Source organism: Hyperolius riggenbachi, chromosome 1 (genome assembly GCF_040937935.1).
Source record: "Hyperolius riggenbachi isolate aHypRig1 chromosome 1, aHypRig1.pri, whole genome shotgun sequence".
Classification (NCBI taxonomy): Eukaryota; Metazoa; Chordata; class Amphibia; order Anura; family Hyperoliidae; genus Hyperolius; species Hyperolius riggenbachi.
The window spans coordinates 273,017,024-273,033,395 of record NC_090646.1 but is presented as its reverse complement, the minus strand read 5'-3'; positions in this window follow the sequence as shown (position 1 = coordinate 273,033,395).

Sequence of the window (16,372 nt, the reverse complement as noted above, 5' to 3'; positions counted from 1 at the left end):
GGTTAGCAGACAACAACATTAACATTTTGGAGTTGCCCAGTCACAGTCCTGACTTGAATCCAATTGAGAAGCTGTGGAGGGAGCTAAAGATCAGGGTGATGGCAAGAAAACCTCCAACCTAAAAGATTTGGAGCTCATTACTAAAGCTGAATAGGGAAAAATACCTGTGAAGACAAGGGTATGAATAATTTTGGATTGGACACTTTTTGCTCAAATGTAAATAAAAGCTGAGAAATGTTTCCCCCCCCCCCCCCCCCCCCGCAATAATGCCTCTTGTACATTGTCTTATTTTCTTTTGGGAGACATATATGTCATTTTCCATCAAAAAATTACTTGCTGATTGAATAAAAGTAAGGTTAAGGCCTCTTGCACACTGCAAGTGATTCCGATTCCGATTCCGCTTTTTAATCAGTTTTTACATCCGATTCAGATTCCGATTTGCAGTGTGCAGGGAGAAAACTGCAAATCAGAATCTGAATCGGATGTAAAAACTGATTAAAAAGCGGAATCTGAATCGGAATCACTTGCAGTGTGCAAGAGGCCTACGTCCAAATTTGCCAGGGGTATGAATCATTTTGTGCAGCTCTGTAAGTACCGGTATCTAACGTTTTCTCCAAATTTGCATTCAAGTACGCTTTAAAGTAAACCTGAGCCGAAGATCAAGAAAACAAGAACTTACTCTGAAGAGAGGGAAGCCTCAGGATCCTATTGAGGCTTCCCTCCCTTGTATGCAGCCCCTCCTCCACATTGGGACCACGCAGCTTCACATATTATTCATTGCTGCACTGTAGCTGCGGGAACCTGCTCATGCGCAATAACACAGAGCCCGCGGCTCTGGCTCACTGCGCGGCCAGGCTCAGTCGGCTATTGCAAGCCCATGAATAAGGAAGAGGAGCTGCGCGGCCCGATCTGTTTAGCGATAAGGCCTTGTTGCTAATCTTTCAGGGGGCCACGCTCAGTGATGGGGGACATTAGGTTAGAGAGGGAAGCCTTAAAGGGGAACTTCAGCCTAAACAAACATACTGTCATTAAGTTACATTAGTTATGTTAATTAAAATAGATAGGTAATATAATCTCTTACCCACCCTGTTTTAAAAGAACAGGCAAATGTTTGTGATTCATGGGGGCTGCCATCTTTGTCATGGGGCTGCCATCTTTGTCATGGGGTTAGCCATCTTTTTGGTTGAAAGGAGGTGACAAGGAGCAGGAGACACAGTTCCAACAGTCCTGTGTCCTGATCACCCCTCCCAGCTGCACACCCTAGGCTTCAAATGTCAAATTCAAAATGTAAAAAAAAAAAAAAACTGCACCAAAACAGCAGAACGAGAACAACAAAATCAGAAATCCCATCATGCTTTGCACAGCATCAGGGAAAAAAAGCCTGGGCAGTTTTCTTCTGTGCAGCTAAAAATGAGGCTTGTATAAGAGAAACAAAGTTCTGATGCTGTGAAACTGTTAAAGAAACACCAAGTCTTTTCAGTGCTGCTGAGACGATTTTTAGTCCGGAGGTTCACGTTAATAGGATCCTGAGGCTTTCCTCTCTTTAGGTACTGTAAGTATCCGATTTTTGTGTACCCAACCTTTGGCTCCGGAACACTTTAAAGCAGCTTTTTTACTCTGGGGAACCCTGCAGATAACTTTTTGATCTATCAAAACCCCTGCATTAGTGGAGGGAGTAGGAATTTATTTTGCAGGACACATGGGCCTCGATTCATAAAGAACTGTGTGATTAAAGAAAAAAATCTGTATTTTATACTTTTTTTGTCAATCCATAAAGATTTTCACAGGTGTGGTAGAAGTTTGATAATTTACCAAAAAAGACCTGTGCAGTAACAGAGTAGGTATCTGATTGGTTACATGCTGTTCTCCCACTCATGGCATTACAATAGTAAAAAGGCATTTCCTGCATCCCTTGAGATCAGCCTTTCTCATCCTTTTTAACCTGGGGGAACCCTGCAAATAATTTTTGGATCTCAAGGAACCCCTGTAAATATTTTTGGGATCTCAAGAAACCCCTGAAATTATTTTGCAGGAGGCATCTGACCCCCCAATTTAGTGCTTTTTCTTTTTACAGTATCTCCCTATTGTAATGTGCTCTATCATACTTCCCCCATGATGGGGGAAAATGCCAAGGAACCCCTGCAGAGTAGTCAAGGAACGCTGGGGTTCCAGGGAACCCTGGTTGAAAAAGTTTGCTTTAGATGTGCATGTTAGATTAGAGGGAGTAGAACACCCTGTGTTTAGATGAACTCTCAATTAAAATAAGACAGACCATGCTTAGATGATTTCCCCACATGCTCCTCCGCATCTTCAAACATGAACCTAAAGAGTTAAATGTTTGAAGGGGAGAAGGGTAAATCTCTTTTGTGAGACTCGCTTCTCTGCTGCCTAGGGAGTAGAGAAATTTGTTCCTCCCAAGAACATGTTGTGGCATACCAGAGGGAGTAGCAGGATAGAGAGGCTGTTCCTATTGGCTCTCTGCTCCTGTCAGTCATCGGCTGTAATGGGATATCGCACTCTGAAGGCATGTGGAAGCTGGTTTTCGCCACTTCAAATTTGCCAGTAATTACCGAACATGCTGTTTGGCTTTACTGCATGTTCTAATCTTCATGAATTAACTTTACTGATGTGTTTAGTTATTTACCACACAAGTTGGTAATTTACCTCACTACAGATGGGAAGTTCGGATCTTTTCAATGAATCGGATGATTCGAATTGGATCATTGAAAAGATCCGGATCTTTGATCCAAATCTCGAATCATTTTGCTAGGGAAGCATTCGGGGGTGAAATGACTGGCAGGACAGGACTTTCCCTGCAGTGGACAGAGAAGGGAGGGGGGGGGGTGGACAGACAGAGAAGGGCAGAGAGTGGACATACAAGGGAGGAGGTGGGCGAAGAGGGGTGAGCAGAGAGCAGAAATGTTTTTTTGCACACATTACCCACATGTTGCAACCATATGCTTTAAATATATTTCACCTATATGTTCATCTGTATACTTCGAATGCAAACGTCTCAGAGTGAAAGAAAGCATTCCCCATCCCAATGTGTCCTTTTCTCACCCCGAACACTCATCATAAGGATCGTATTGCACTGCAATCACAGTGCCTGCCCTGTCATTCTAGCCCAGCACACTGTCTGCAAAGTTACTGAGCTGTGCTTCTGAGCCAAAAGTTTCCCATTTATTCACTATGCAGCACTATGGAACAGACAGCCTAATGAGCAGCACATTACACAGCCAGTACGTGTGCTCTACACATATCTGGCAGTGGCACCCATGTCCCCTCTATCATCTACCTGTCCCCGTGCAAGGCTGGCTCCCCTCCAACTGAGCGATCCATCTCTACTCTGCTTCCAGGACCCCCCTGCCCACTGAGAGGTGGGGGCGTGCCGCTCCTGGCTCCACCCCCTTTGTGATCCGAATTGTTCATTTTGATGATTCGGATGATTCGACTCACAAAAGAGATTCGGATCAAAGATCCGAATCGTTCATGATCCGGACAACACTATACCTCACTGCTTGGTAATTTCAGCTTGCCATGCATTAACAGCCTTTATGAATTGACATTTTCTTAAACACTCTGTAAAACCAGCTGTTTTTATGAATAAAGGCCATGGTCTTTTAAAATGGGTATGGTTGTTCATTGTAGCAGCTTTGTTGTTTAGCCCCATTCCATGTTTCTTCCTTACAGTGTTTCCTATTATAGTAGAGCATGTTAGTGTTTCTTGACCCCACAATTATAGTGCGCCCCGAGGCAGAGGCGAGAGAGCCAGGGCGCAGTATTGGAGGGGCACACAACTCACTCAGCTATCATTCCCGTATTGTGTTTGAAGCAGAAAGAAATAAGAAATGGGCATACATGGCAGTGACCGCAGGCCAGATGACTAGAGATTAAGGTGTTGAGTGCCCTGGGGTGCCTTTTAGTCTAATAGCAATCAGTGTGTGATGGCTGGGGGGGTGCACTTTGGTGTCTCAGCCTTGGGTGCTGGAGGACCTTGTCTCTCTCCCCTATAGCAGTACTCTTTATTACACTTCCCCTTGTTATAGTGCCACATTTTTATCCTGCCTCCTTATTCTATTACTTTTTATAAATTTGCTCCTTATTATTCTGACCTTCAATTTAGTGCTTATTTACACAATACCCCATATAACAGTGTGCTCTATTCTACTCCACCCCCTACCCCTACCACATTCAAAGCAGGCATACAGCAAGTGAAAAGGACAGAGGGGAGCCCAAGAGGTATTTGTTCACAGTGGTCAGTTACATTGCAGAATAATTCTGCGTTACTGTAACGATTGGTGTCAGCATGCAGAGAGAATCTGATTATTGGCGATCTGCAGTACCACCAAGAATGCAGATACACGCCTGATTATCGATGATCTGCAGAATCAGCGATAATACAGATGTATTGCTAACCTCTGGACACCAGAATAGTGAGAGTGTTTGATGTAACAGTAACAACTCTGAGTGGAGACCACCAGAGGAGCTAGCGGCCTAAGACTCCTGAGGAATTCACCCCTGACTGTGGGTGATATTCCTGTAGCCTGTGGACTCCTGGGCGAGGGACCGAGGCTGGGTTGCAGGAAGCCCTGCAGCTAATATGAAAGGTATTGCCCTGGACTGGGCTAACGTAATACAGTAATAGCACAATCCTAGTCTGGGGTGTGAGGTCCGTAGTCACAACACCCTGGAACTAGTCTGGAGCAACATAAATGATAATACAATTCCCTAGTCTTGGATGTGAGGTCCGTGATCATTAACACCCTGGAACTAGTCTGGAGTATAACATAAATGATATTACAATTCCCTAGTCTTGGGTGTGAGGTCCGTGATCATCAACACCCTGGAACTAGTCTGGAGTATAACATAAATGATAATACAATTCCCTGGTCTTGGGTGTGAGGTCCGTGATCGTCAACACCCTGGAACTAGTCTGGAATATAACTCAAAGACAATATAGTTCCCTAGTCTTGGGTGTGAGGGCCTTGATCTCAACACCCTGGAACTATGCTAGAGAATACACAGAAGATACACAGTATTCCTAGTCTGGGGTGTGAGGGCCTTGATCTCAACACCCTGGAACTGGTCTAACAAATAAACAGTACAAGGTAATCTGGCTCAGTGTGAATTCCCAGGTCCACCTGGTTCAAACACACTGTAAGGATCTGACTATGGTCTGAATGCTTCCACAAAGTGTTTGCAATGGCAGACAACCAGCAACTGACAAGCAAGCAGAATATATAGTAGCTGAACTCTGCTGCCCCGCCCGAGCCACTCAGCCAATCATGAGTCCAGCAGGAATCAGCTGATCGTCCTGATCAGCTGACACTTCCCCTGCTGGTATAAAGGTCCTGACTTCTGGCCCGCGCGCGCGTAGCTCTTCATCCATCTATGTGGACTAACAGACCCAGCCACTCCAAAGGCACGCTGCTGCGTACAAACCGCCACCTTGGACGCGGAAACAGCTGCTTTGCTGTTAGAACATGCGGCGGCTTTTCCGCGTTCTGCCACACTACCAGACGCGTGCCTACGCGTGCAAACCGCCACGTTGGGCGCGGAAACAGCCGCCTTGCTTTCAGCACACGCGGCGGCTTTTCCGCGTTTTCTCACTTCCCATACAATTCGATAGGCCTGTTCACAGTACAGCGTTGTAACTGATCGTGTTATTCTAACTAGTTGCATGCAGGCTTTGTATTAAAGTCTATGTCTAGTCTTCATTGCATACACATAACAGGTTGCAATGTGTTTATTGCATCGCTTGCATTTTGCCAATCGCAAGGGTGGAGCCGCAAGAGCCACCTGCTCTGCGGCTGTGCTGCGTTGCACATCTGAGCTATCTATTTTGCATCTGCTCTGTACCCATCATTTACTGTACTGATTACTGACATGCAAATACATGACCCTGGGTTCAGCTGCTGCTGACTCCTCCCCTTGGTTCTAAAGCTCACAAAATACAAGTCAGCAGGAACATGAGGCTTCCCATATGATTACAAAAGATCAATTCTTCCTTGCGACAATGAGAATTTTCATTGGTCAACCATGAACCGCTGAGAAACCTCCCTGTTGCTGAGGCTTTCCGTTGGTCTTTTGCAATCCAAAGGGAATTCTAATGCTTTTGCCGGACTGTTTAGTGGGACTGAGCGGAGGAGTCAGCAGCTGCGGAAAGTACATTTCTTTGTGAGTAAAATGAACCATAAATTACTTTTCTCCTATGTTCTACAGTAAGTAGTAAATTCCACCAAAGGACCGGCACCACTCTGTGTATTAATAGCTCTTTAACCACTTCGCCATATCTGGACGCATATATCCCTCCAGATAGGCAGTGGTGCTGCAGCCGTGTGGTGCGCGCGATCGGGCGCGCGCCCGAGCGCGCTCCCGCTGCCTCCCGCTGCCCCCTCGATCAGTGAATGGGAATATAATTCCCATTCACCGATCTAAGTCCCCGGGAGAAATACCGACGCTTTCTCATCAGAGAGCGTGGTATTTCTGCCCCCAGGAAACTTCTTCTCTTCATTTTAGTTCCTAGATGCGACATTGTTCGCATCCAGGAATTTTTTGAATAGTAAACTGCACCCACATACTTTTATTAAATAAAAAAATACATTATATTACATCTAAAATTAGCAGTTTCCCTCACAAACTAAAATTACCCAAATACATTTTTGTATTAAAAAAAAATAAAAAAAATTACAATTTAAAAAAAAAAAAACTACATAAATAGTTACCTAAGGGTCTGAACTTTTTAAATATACATGTCAAGAGAGTATCTTATTAAATTTTTTAAAATTATAAGCTTGTAAATAGTGATGGACGCAAATTGAAAAAATGCACCTTTATTTCTAAATAAAATATCGGCGCCATAAATTGTGATAGGGACGTAATTTAAACGGTGTAATAAGCGGGACAAATTTGCACATACAATGCATAGGTTTTAATTACTGTAGCATGTATTAATTTTAAACTATAATGGCCAAAAACTGAGAAATAATTTTTTTCCATTTCTATCTTAATCTTCCTGTTAAAATGCATTTACAGTAAAGTGCCTCTTAGCAAAATGTACTACCCAAAGAAAGCCTAATTAGTGGCGGAAAAAACGAGATATAGATCAATTAATTTTGATAAGTAGCGATAAAGTTATTCGCGAATGAATGGGAGGTGAACATTGCTCGGATGCATAAGATTTTCGAAGCTGTAGGCTGAAGTGGTTAAGGTTTTATTAGCATCAACATGATAGCAACGACAGACGCTGTTTCGGCCCCCATGGGCCTTTATCAAGTTGCATAGGATCATCCTATGCAACTTGATAAAGGCCCATGGGGGCCGAAACAGCGTCTGACGTTGCTATCATGTTGATGCTAATAAAACCTTAAAGAGCTATTAATACACAGAGTGGTGCCGGTCCTTTGGTGGAATTCAGTGTTGTGACCCCTTGGTACTAGGGTGAGGACCACGGCACACCTTTTAGAGTTGAAGCCACTGTTGGTGCTCCTGGGCTTTTGGATGGACTACAGTAAGTAGTAGAAATCTTCGTGAGTAAAATGAACCATAAATTACTTTTCTCCTATGTTCTACAGTAAGTAGTAGAAATCTGAAAGAATGGACATGTTTTGGACTAGTTCATTTCCGCAGGGGATTTTTAGTAATTTGCTCATTATTTAAAAAATCAAGCTCTGGAAGTGATATATACAAAGATGCAGACCGGTTTGCATACTATTTTGGCAGTTGGATGGAGCTACTGCTATTCACTAAGTACTTTTGAAAATAAAGTAAACCTTGAGAATCCTCCATGAGGAGGTGGTCTAGTCCAAAACCTGTCAGATTTTTACTACCTACTGTAAGGGTTAGCAACATAGGAGAAAAAAGTAATTTCTAGCTTTTTTTACTCTGGAAGAAAAGGACTTCTTAGTTGTATGTGTTCACGTGTATTTTAAATTTTACATTTTTTTCATGTAGGTAGAAAAAAACAGTCTTGTAAAAGTAATACCTTTTAATGGCTAACTGATGAAGTTAATTAATGCAAGCTTTCTGGGATCTAGTCCCCTTCTTCAGGCATATTTCCAGATGTAAGCTGAAGTAGAACACTGATGCAGGTAAATAGTAAACACGAAGATGGCAGTTGTGCAAAAGGTATTACTTTTACAAGACTTTGTTTTTTTCTACCTACATAAGTTGTTTAGCTAACATGGTACAGAAACATTTTTACTACATTTTTTCACAAAAGTGGTCTTTTAAGATTTTTAGAAAATACAATAAAATGCAAAAATGAGCACATACATTAAAAATCCATATTTAGGGCTGGTTCACTTGGGCAGCTGCCGGTGGCTGTAAAGGTGCGTACACACGCACTATCGCCGGCAATGACGGGTCCACCGTACCCACCCGCTGGGCGGACGTTCAGCCGACAGTAGTGCGTGTGTACGCACTGTCGGTTGACTGATAAGGCTGTTTCTGAACGATCCGCTGAGCTGAGTTTCATTGGGGTTGATTAACTATCACTGTAGCTCCCCTTACTCCATGCTTAGTGTGCACTTTGATTGCGCTCGCTATGCTACTCTGATAAGGCACAGTAACTCTGATAAGGCACGCTAAGCTTGCAGTAAGGGGAGCTATAGTGATAGTGAATCAACCCCTGTCTGTTTGGCACAGCAAACATCTCAGTGCTTCCACTTCAGACTCATCAGATGCAGCTGTCTCCGGGAACTTTATATCTTTTCTGGACAGTTTATTCTGAGAAATGATAAGTACAGGTCTCCGAAATAACAGGAAAACCAGCAGCTGCAGTAAGCTTTAGTTTATATATTTTTGCTGGTCTGACTAGCTAAATCAGACACACAGGGTTAACAGATGTAAGGAGGGGTATATTACAAAAACTCCTATGCAAGTGGGCTGATCAGCAGCGCTCCAAGGTTGTCAGTGAATGAAAGGGAGCTTTTGAATGATATGAGGGGAAGGGCTGATTCACACTTGTTTTAAAAACGTATCCGTGGGATACATTTTAAAAGCTCTGCAGAAACGCTGGGAGCGGATCCTATGTTAAAAATAGGACCCGCTTGTGCAGAAACAAGGATCTGTGTTGCAAAAACATTGCGGAGAGTCCGGATTTGGCAGTTGCCGCATCCCGTCACCGTTGTGATGTTATACTCACGCGTCCCACCATTCATCACTGCCGCTTGGTCCTTTCTGAAGAGCCCAGAGGCCGACAGAAACATCGAGATTCTCTATTGGGCTGCAATAGACCAATGGGAATCCTCAACAACAGAGAGAATTCTCATTGGTTCATGTTGAACCAATGAAAATTCTCCCTGTTGCTAGGCAGAATTGGAAAGCCACGCTTCTGCTGGCCTCCAGGCTGTGGAAGGGCCCGAGCGGCAGGAAGAGCGGTGGCGGCGAGAGGTGAGCATCGACGCGGCGACATGCACATGGACTGGAACGTACCCTACCATCCAGATCAGATACGTGTCAAACGGATCAGTTTCTCAGGAAACCGGACCCGTTTGACACGGATCCGATCTGGAACCTGACAAGTGTGGATCGTCCCCAAGAGATCAGCAGGGGAAGATTTACAGTAGTATAGGAACACATAGGCAAACTATTTCCATAATAGTTTAAAAAACATGTTTATTGATCATTGTCCTTTAATAACTTCCAATTCAGTATTACACGTCCATTGATTGTTCTGGGTGTCAAACATTTGCTATTTATCCTTCAAAAATATCATTTTGCATTCTTATCCTCCTGAAAGTATAATTTCATGTACCATCCCTACTGTATCATAACTGTACTGTATAGTATAGTTAGTATAATATGTAGTATAAGCTATCTATAATCCACTCCATGGAAACGGCCCTTACCAAAGTGGCCAACGACCTTCTTACAGCTAAATCCAAAGGTCAATTTTCCATACTCATCCTTCTTGATCTGTCATCAGCATTCATTACGGTCGACCACACCTTACTCTTACAAATACTTTCAAATGTAGGAATAAAGGGCCTCACTCTCACATGGTTATCTTCCTGCCTCTCTGGAAGGTCCTTCACAGTCTCCTACTCAGATCAGCTCTATTCTCCTCATGCTTTGTCTGTTGGGGTTCCTCAAGGCTCTGTCCTTGGTCCCCTCCTCTTTGCCATCTACATGCACGGTCTTGGTGACTTAATCAACTCATTCGGGTTTCAATACCACCTGTATGCAGACGATACACAACTGTACCTCTCGGACCCAGACCTCAACTCCCTCCTCAAACGTGTTCCTGACTGCTTGTCTGCTATATCCTCCTTCATGTCCTCTCCCTTCCTAAAACTTAATATGAGTAAAACAGAACTAATAATTTTTCCACCGTCTCTGGCCACCATTCTGCCTGAAGTAACTATAAATGTTAAGAACACTCCCAAAGCACAGTGCTTGGGGGTAATATTCGACTCTTCTCTCTCTTTTATTCCTCACCTTAACTCCATAACCAGCTCCTGCCATCTCCAACTCAAAAATATATCTCGCATCCGTCCCTTTCTCACTCAAGACATAACCAAAATGTTAATACATGCTCTTATAATTTCTCATCTGGACTACTGCAACATACTACTTCGTGGACTACCTTCTAACAGACTGGCCCGCTCCAGTCGGTACTGAACTCAGCTGCTCGTCTTATTCATCTTTCTTCTCAATCTTCCTCTGCTGACCCTCTCTGTCAAGCTCTTCACTGGCTGCCAATTAACCAGAGGATCCAGTTCAAACTCCTAACCCTAACCTACAAAGCTCTCCACAATCTCTCTCCCCGGTACATATCCTCACTAATTTCCAGATACAAACCCAATTGCAATCTCAGATCTGCACACAATCTTCTGTTGTCCTCCTCTAGAATCACCTCCTCACATTCACACTTACAAGATTTTGCACGCGCTTCACCGCTTCTCTGGAATGCCCTCCCACAACACATCCATCACTCGCCAACCTTTGTTACCTTTAAACGCTCTCTAAAAACTCATTTGTTCCGACAAGCATATGCGCTACCTTAGGCCACTTCCCTTTGTCCTAAGACCAAATTGCACTCCTACTAGGTATCCTAAAACACACTGCTTTTATATATTTTATTGTATACTCCCCCTCCACTTGTTTCCCCCCATTCCCTTTAGATTGTAGGCTCACAAGGGCAGGGCTCTCTCCCTCTTTTGTGTCTTGGAAAACATTATTCATTTTATTCATCATGTTACTTTTATCACTGTCATTACCAATTCTGTATTTTGTATTCTGTATTTTGTATGCTCTATTTTTGTATTTTGTCACTAATTATGTATCTTGTATATTAGTGTACACCATTGTCTGTATTATGTACCCCATGTTTGTTTCTTACTTTGTACAGCGCCACAGAACATGTTGGTGCTTTATACATTTAATAATAATAATCTATAATAAACTTGCTCTTTTGATTAAACAAAAAAGGATGTAGCGTTGAGCCATGTGGTGCTCTGTTATTAATCAGCTTGCTATTATTGCCTTGAGTCTGTCCTTGATCCTGCTTACTGTTGCTGACCCTGAGTGCCTTTGATTATTCCTTATTTGCTGCTTACCACTGACATTTTATCAGCATTCTGCAGTTACACGACAAGTGGAGCAAGAAGAGAAGAGATTAACTGGACAGCTGCATGTTAAATAACACAGAAATAATACCTTGCGTGGCAGATCAAAACACGTGGCTGTTAATTTCTGGATGACCCTTGTACTTTATAGCCTTTACAGGTATTACAGGTAGTCCCCGACTTACGAACGCCCGACTTATGAATGACCCGCCGATACAAATGGAATGGATTTTCAGTGTTTCCATGGTAATAAGCCAAAAAAAATTCAAATTGGACTTCGATTTTAAAAAATTCAAAGAAAAAATGTCTTTTAAACTTGTATAAGCAGGCACAGAGGGCAGAGGTGACACAGAGGGGGACACTGGATGCACAGGGGGGCACAGAGGAGGTACAGGGGACAGAGCACATTGTTCCAACTTAAGGACAGATTCAGGTTAAAAACAAACCTACAGTCCCTATCTTGTTCGTTAACCGGGGACTACCTGTATACTAAACCGGGTGCGCAACAATAGGCCCCACTACCCTTGTGACAGCGTGATGTCCCGGGGGCTTTGGAGTGCTCGGTCCTTCTCCCACCCACCTGAGGACACCATGACCCATATGCAATTAATTTTTTCTCCTAGGTAATATTTTCAAAATTGTTAATTAAATACATTTAAAACCAGCAGCAAGAAAGAAAATACTCCAAATAATTTTGATACTACCTTTTCACCTACTTTTTGGTATTTTTTCAATCTCACAGTGCTGAAAAAATATTTTAAATAGAAGATGAAAAATTATCTCCTGGGAGAAAACACAGGTCAAAAAATGAATTGCATATGGGCCATGTGTCTATATTCACCCGATCCCGCCTCGTGTCTCCACTTCCTCCCAGCAGCCTGAGCCACTCGCTCGGCATACACAGGAGACACATGATGAGTTTGAGCAAATAGGACCACAGCTCTGTTGCATTCTGCAGGGCGGGGGAGGTTAAGAGGGAGTGTATAAGAGGGGCCCAGGATCATTCTGGTTGCAGGGGGCCAGGCATTTATTGTTACACTATTCCAAAGATCACCTGTCACACACCTTCTAGGCCTAAGTCTAGGCCTCCGTGCCGGTGCTTGCCTCCTGCAGGTACACCACTCCTGCCTCAACGTAGACCAAACAGGACAAACGGAGACAGCACACAAAAGGCTTCAGTCAAATAGCTGTATTGGATAGCATGCAGAGGCACACATACGACATGTTTCGGGCGGAGCCCTTCCTCAGGTGTGCCACACCTATCATCAGTAACACCTAAATACCCACCCAACAGGAAGTCATGTGACTAACAAAATCACATGACCTAAAAGTGCAATTACAATAGAATAACATAATACAATATCCTTCTGGGGAACTACACAACCAAGTGTCTACCCCAGCTAACTGAGGAATAGATCACCCAGATACTGTCATAATAAATATGAACATATTACTTATAAGCAAAATCACATTCTTGCATTTCATCTGATACCGATACCAATCTTGCAAAAAGTCCTGTTTCAGATTCGCTATGCGGACAGTTTCACCCTAAGAGAGAAAGACATCACAGAAAACATCTTAGGCTCAAGTTTTCATTTAAACCATTGGGGCTTACACAATTGAATTTCCTTATCCATTTAGCTTCGCATTGAAGCAACAATTTCTTCCTATTACCACCTCTCGCTAGTATTGGTACATCTTCTATCACAAACCATCTGAGTTGACTTGCTCTATGGCGAGTTTGCAAAATGTGTCGCGAGACTGATGTATCATATTCTTTCTTACCTAGTGCCAGGTTCGTGATATCTCTCTTATGCTCTTGTATTCTTTCTTTTACCTGTCTTTCAGTTTTACCAATGTACACATACCCACAGGGGCACTTAAGCCCGTACACCACATACGTGCTCAAGCAAGTAAACCTGCCCCTAATGGGCATGCTAACACCAGTCGAGGGATGAGAAATGTTGCTACCCTTTATAATTGCACCACAACAGTTGCAATTAAGGCAAGGAAATGTACCTTTCTTTGTACTAAAAGCGACACCTCTTTTGTGGATAGCAATATCGGACCTGCATACCCAATCCTTTATTGTTTTGCCCCTGCGATATGCAAACACAGGGGGATCAACAAATAACTTACCAAACTGCCTATCTTGTTTTAGTACGGGCCACAATTTCCTTATCACAGATCGGATCTGTTCTGACATGTACCCATAATTGCACACAAATGGTAATCGATTTGACTCTCGTTTAACCTTTGGAGCCAACAGCTCCTTCCTAGTAAGGGATCTCACTTCCCCACTCACCCTTTGAAGAGCATGCCTATCATAGCCCTTATCCACCATTTTCTGGATCAGACCTTCAGCTGCTTCATCATAATCCGCAATCTCCGACGATATCCGACGAGCCCTTAAAAATTGGCCTTTAGGGATGCCTTTTTTAACCGTAGCGGCATGAAAACTATCAGTGCGCAATAAATTATTACGCTCCGTAGGTTTCTGGTACAAACTTGTACTCAATCTGCCATTTTTGTTGCTAATTGTTACATCCAGGTAATGGATGCAGCTGATCGACCATTCGGCCGTAAATTTAATGGTAGGGTGCGCCAAATTCGCCTCCTCCACCATTTTCTCAAAAAGCTCTACCGGGCCATCCCATAATAGCAAAATATCGTCGACAAAACGAAAAAAACGAAAAATATGTTTTCCATAGATTTCATGATTGATAAAAAATACTCTTCTCAAGGTTTGTGAGGAACAAGTAAGCAAAAGAAGGGGCTGCTGGTGAACCCATACTCGTGCCTTGGCACTGGACGTAAAAGCTCTCAAGAAATCGAAAATAATTGGAACGCAAAATAAGTTCCAATGCATCCATAATAAAGAAAATCTTGGAGTTTGGAAGTGTGGTCTCTAATAATTTCTCCTCGATTCGTTGCATGCCCTCCTCATGCGGAATCGACGTAAATAGGCTCTGTACGTCCAGTGTGCAAAGCAAAAGGCCCTCAGGGATGGTGTCCAATTCCTCTAGTTTACACAGCAGATGTTTCGTATCCAACAAACACGTACCTATATTCTTCACCAAATCCTGCAAAAAGAAATCAACATATTTTGCCAAGGGGTAAAGAACTGACCCCAGACCGGACACGATCGGCCTACCTGGCGGCGTGTCCAAGCATTTGTGTACCTTAGGTAAAAGATACAGGATAGGTGTTTGTAGATTGTCTACTGTCAGGAATGCAGCTGTTTGTTCATCCAAAATACCATCTTCAACACCCTGCTGAATCAAAATATCAACCTTCTTTTTGATCTCAACTGTGGGGATTTCTTGAGAGCTTTTACGTCCAGTGCCAAGGCACGAGTATGGGTTCACCAGCAGCCCCTTCTTTTGCTAACTTGTTCCTCACAAACCTTGAGAAGAGTATGTTTATCAATCATGAAATCTATGGAAAACATATTTTTCGTTTTTTTTTCGTTTTGTCGACGATATTTTGCTATTATGGGATGGCCCGGTAGAGCTTTTTGAGAAAATGGTGGAGGAGGCGAATTTGGCGCACCCTACCATTAAATTTACGGCCGAATGGTCGATCAGCTGCATCCATTACCTGGATGTAACAATTAGCAACAAAAATGGCAGATTGAGTACAAGTTTGTACCAGAAACCTACGGAGCGTAATAATTTATTGCGCACTGATAGTTTTCATGCCGCTACGGTTAAAAAAGGCATCCCTAAAGGCCAATTTTTAAGGGCTCGTCGGATATCGTCGGAGATTGCGGATTATGATGAAGCAGCTGAAGGTCTGATCCAGAAAATGGTGGATAAGGGCTATGATAGGCATGCTCTTCAAAGGGTGAGTGGGGAAGTGAGATCCCTTACTAGGAAGGAGCTGTTGGCTCCAAAGGTTAAACGAGAGTCAAATCGATTACCATTTGTGTGCAATTATGGGTACATGTCAGAACAGATCCGATCTGTGATAAGGAAATTGTGGCCCGTACTAAAACAAGATAGGCAGTTTGGTAAGTTATTTGTTGATCCCCCTGTGTTTGCATATCGCAGGGGCAAAACAATAAAGGATTGGGTATGCAGGTCCGATATTGCTATCCACAAAAGAGGTGTCGCTTTTAGTACAAAGAAAGGTACATTTCCTTGCCTTAATTGCAACTGTTGTGGTGCAATTATAAAGGGTAGCAACATTTCTCATCCCTCGACTGGTGTTAGCATGCCCATTAGGGGCAGGTTTACTTGCTTGAGCACGTATGTGGTGTACGGGCTTAAGTGCCCCTGTGGGTATGTGTACATTGGTAAAACTGAAAGACAGGTAAAAGAAAGAATACAAGAGCATAAGAGAGATATCACGAACCTGGCACTAGGTAAGAAAGAATATGATACATCAGTCTCGCGACACTTTTTGCAAACTCGCCATAGAGCAAGTCAACTCAGATGGTTTGTGATAGAAGATGTACCAATACTAGCGAGAGGTGGTAATAGGAAGAAATTGTTGCTTCAATGCGAAGCTAAATGGATAAGGAAATTCAATTGTGTAAGCCCCAATGGTTTAAATGAAAACTTGAGCCTAAGATGTTTTCTGTGATGTCTTTCTCTCTTAGGGTGAAACTGTCCGCATAGCGAATCTGAAACAGGACTTTTTGCAAGATTGGTATCGGTATCAGATGAAATGCAAGAATGTGATTTTGCTTATAAGTAATATGTTCATATTTATTATGACAGTATCTGGGTGATCTATTCCTCAGTTAGCTGGGGTAGACACTTGGTTGTGTAGTTCCCCAGAAGGATATTGTATTATGT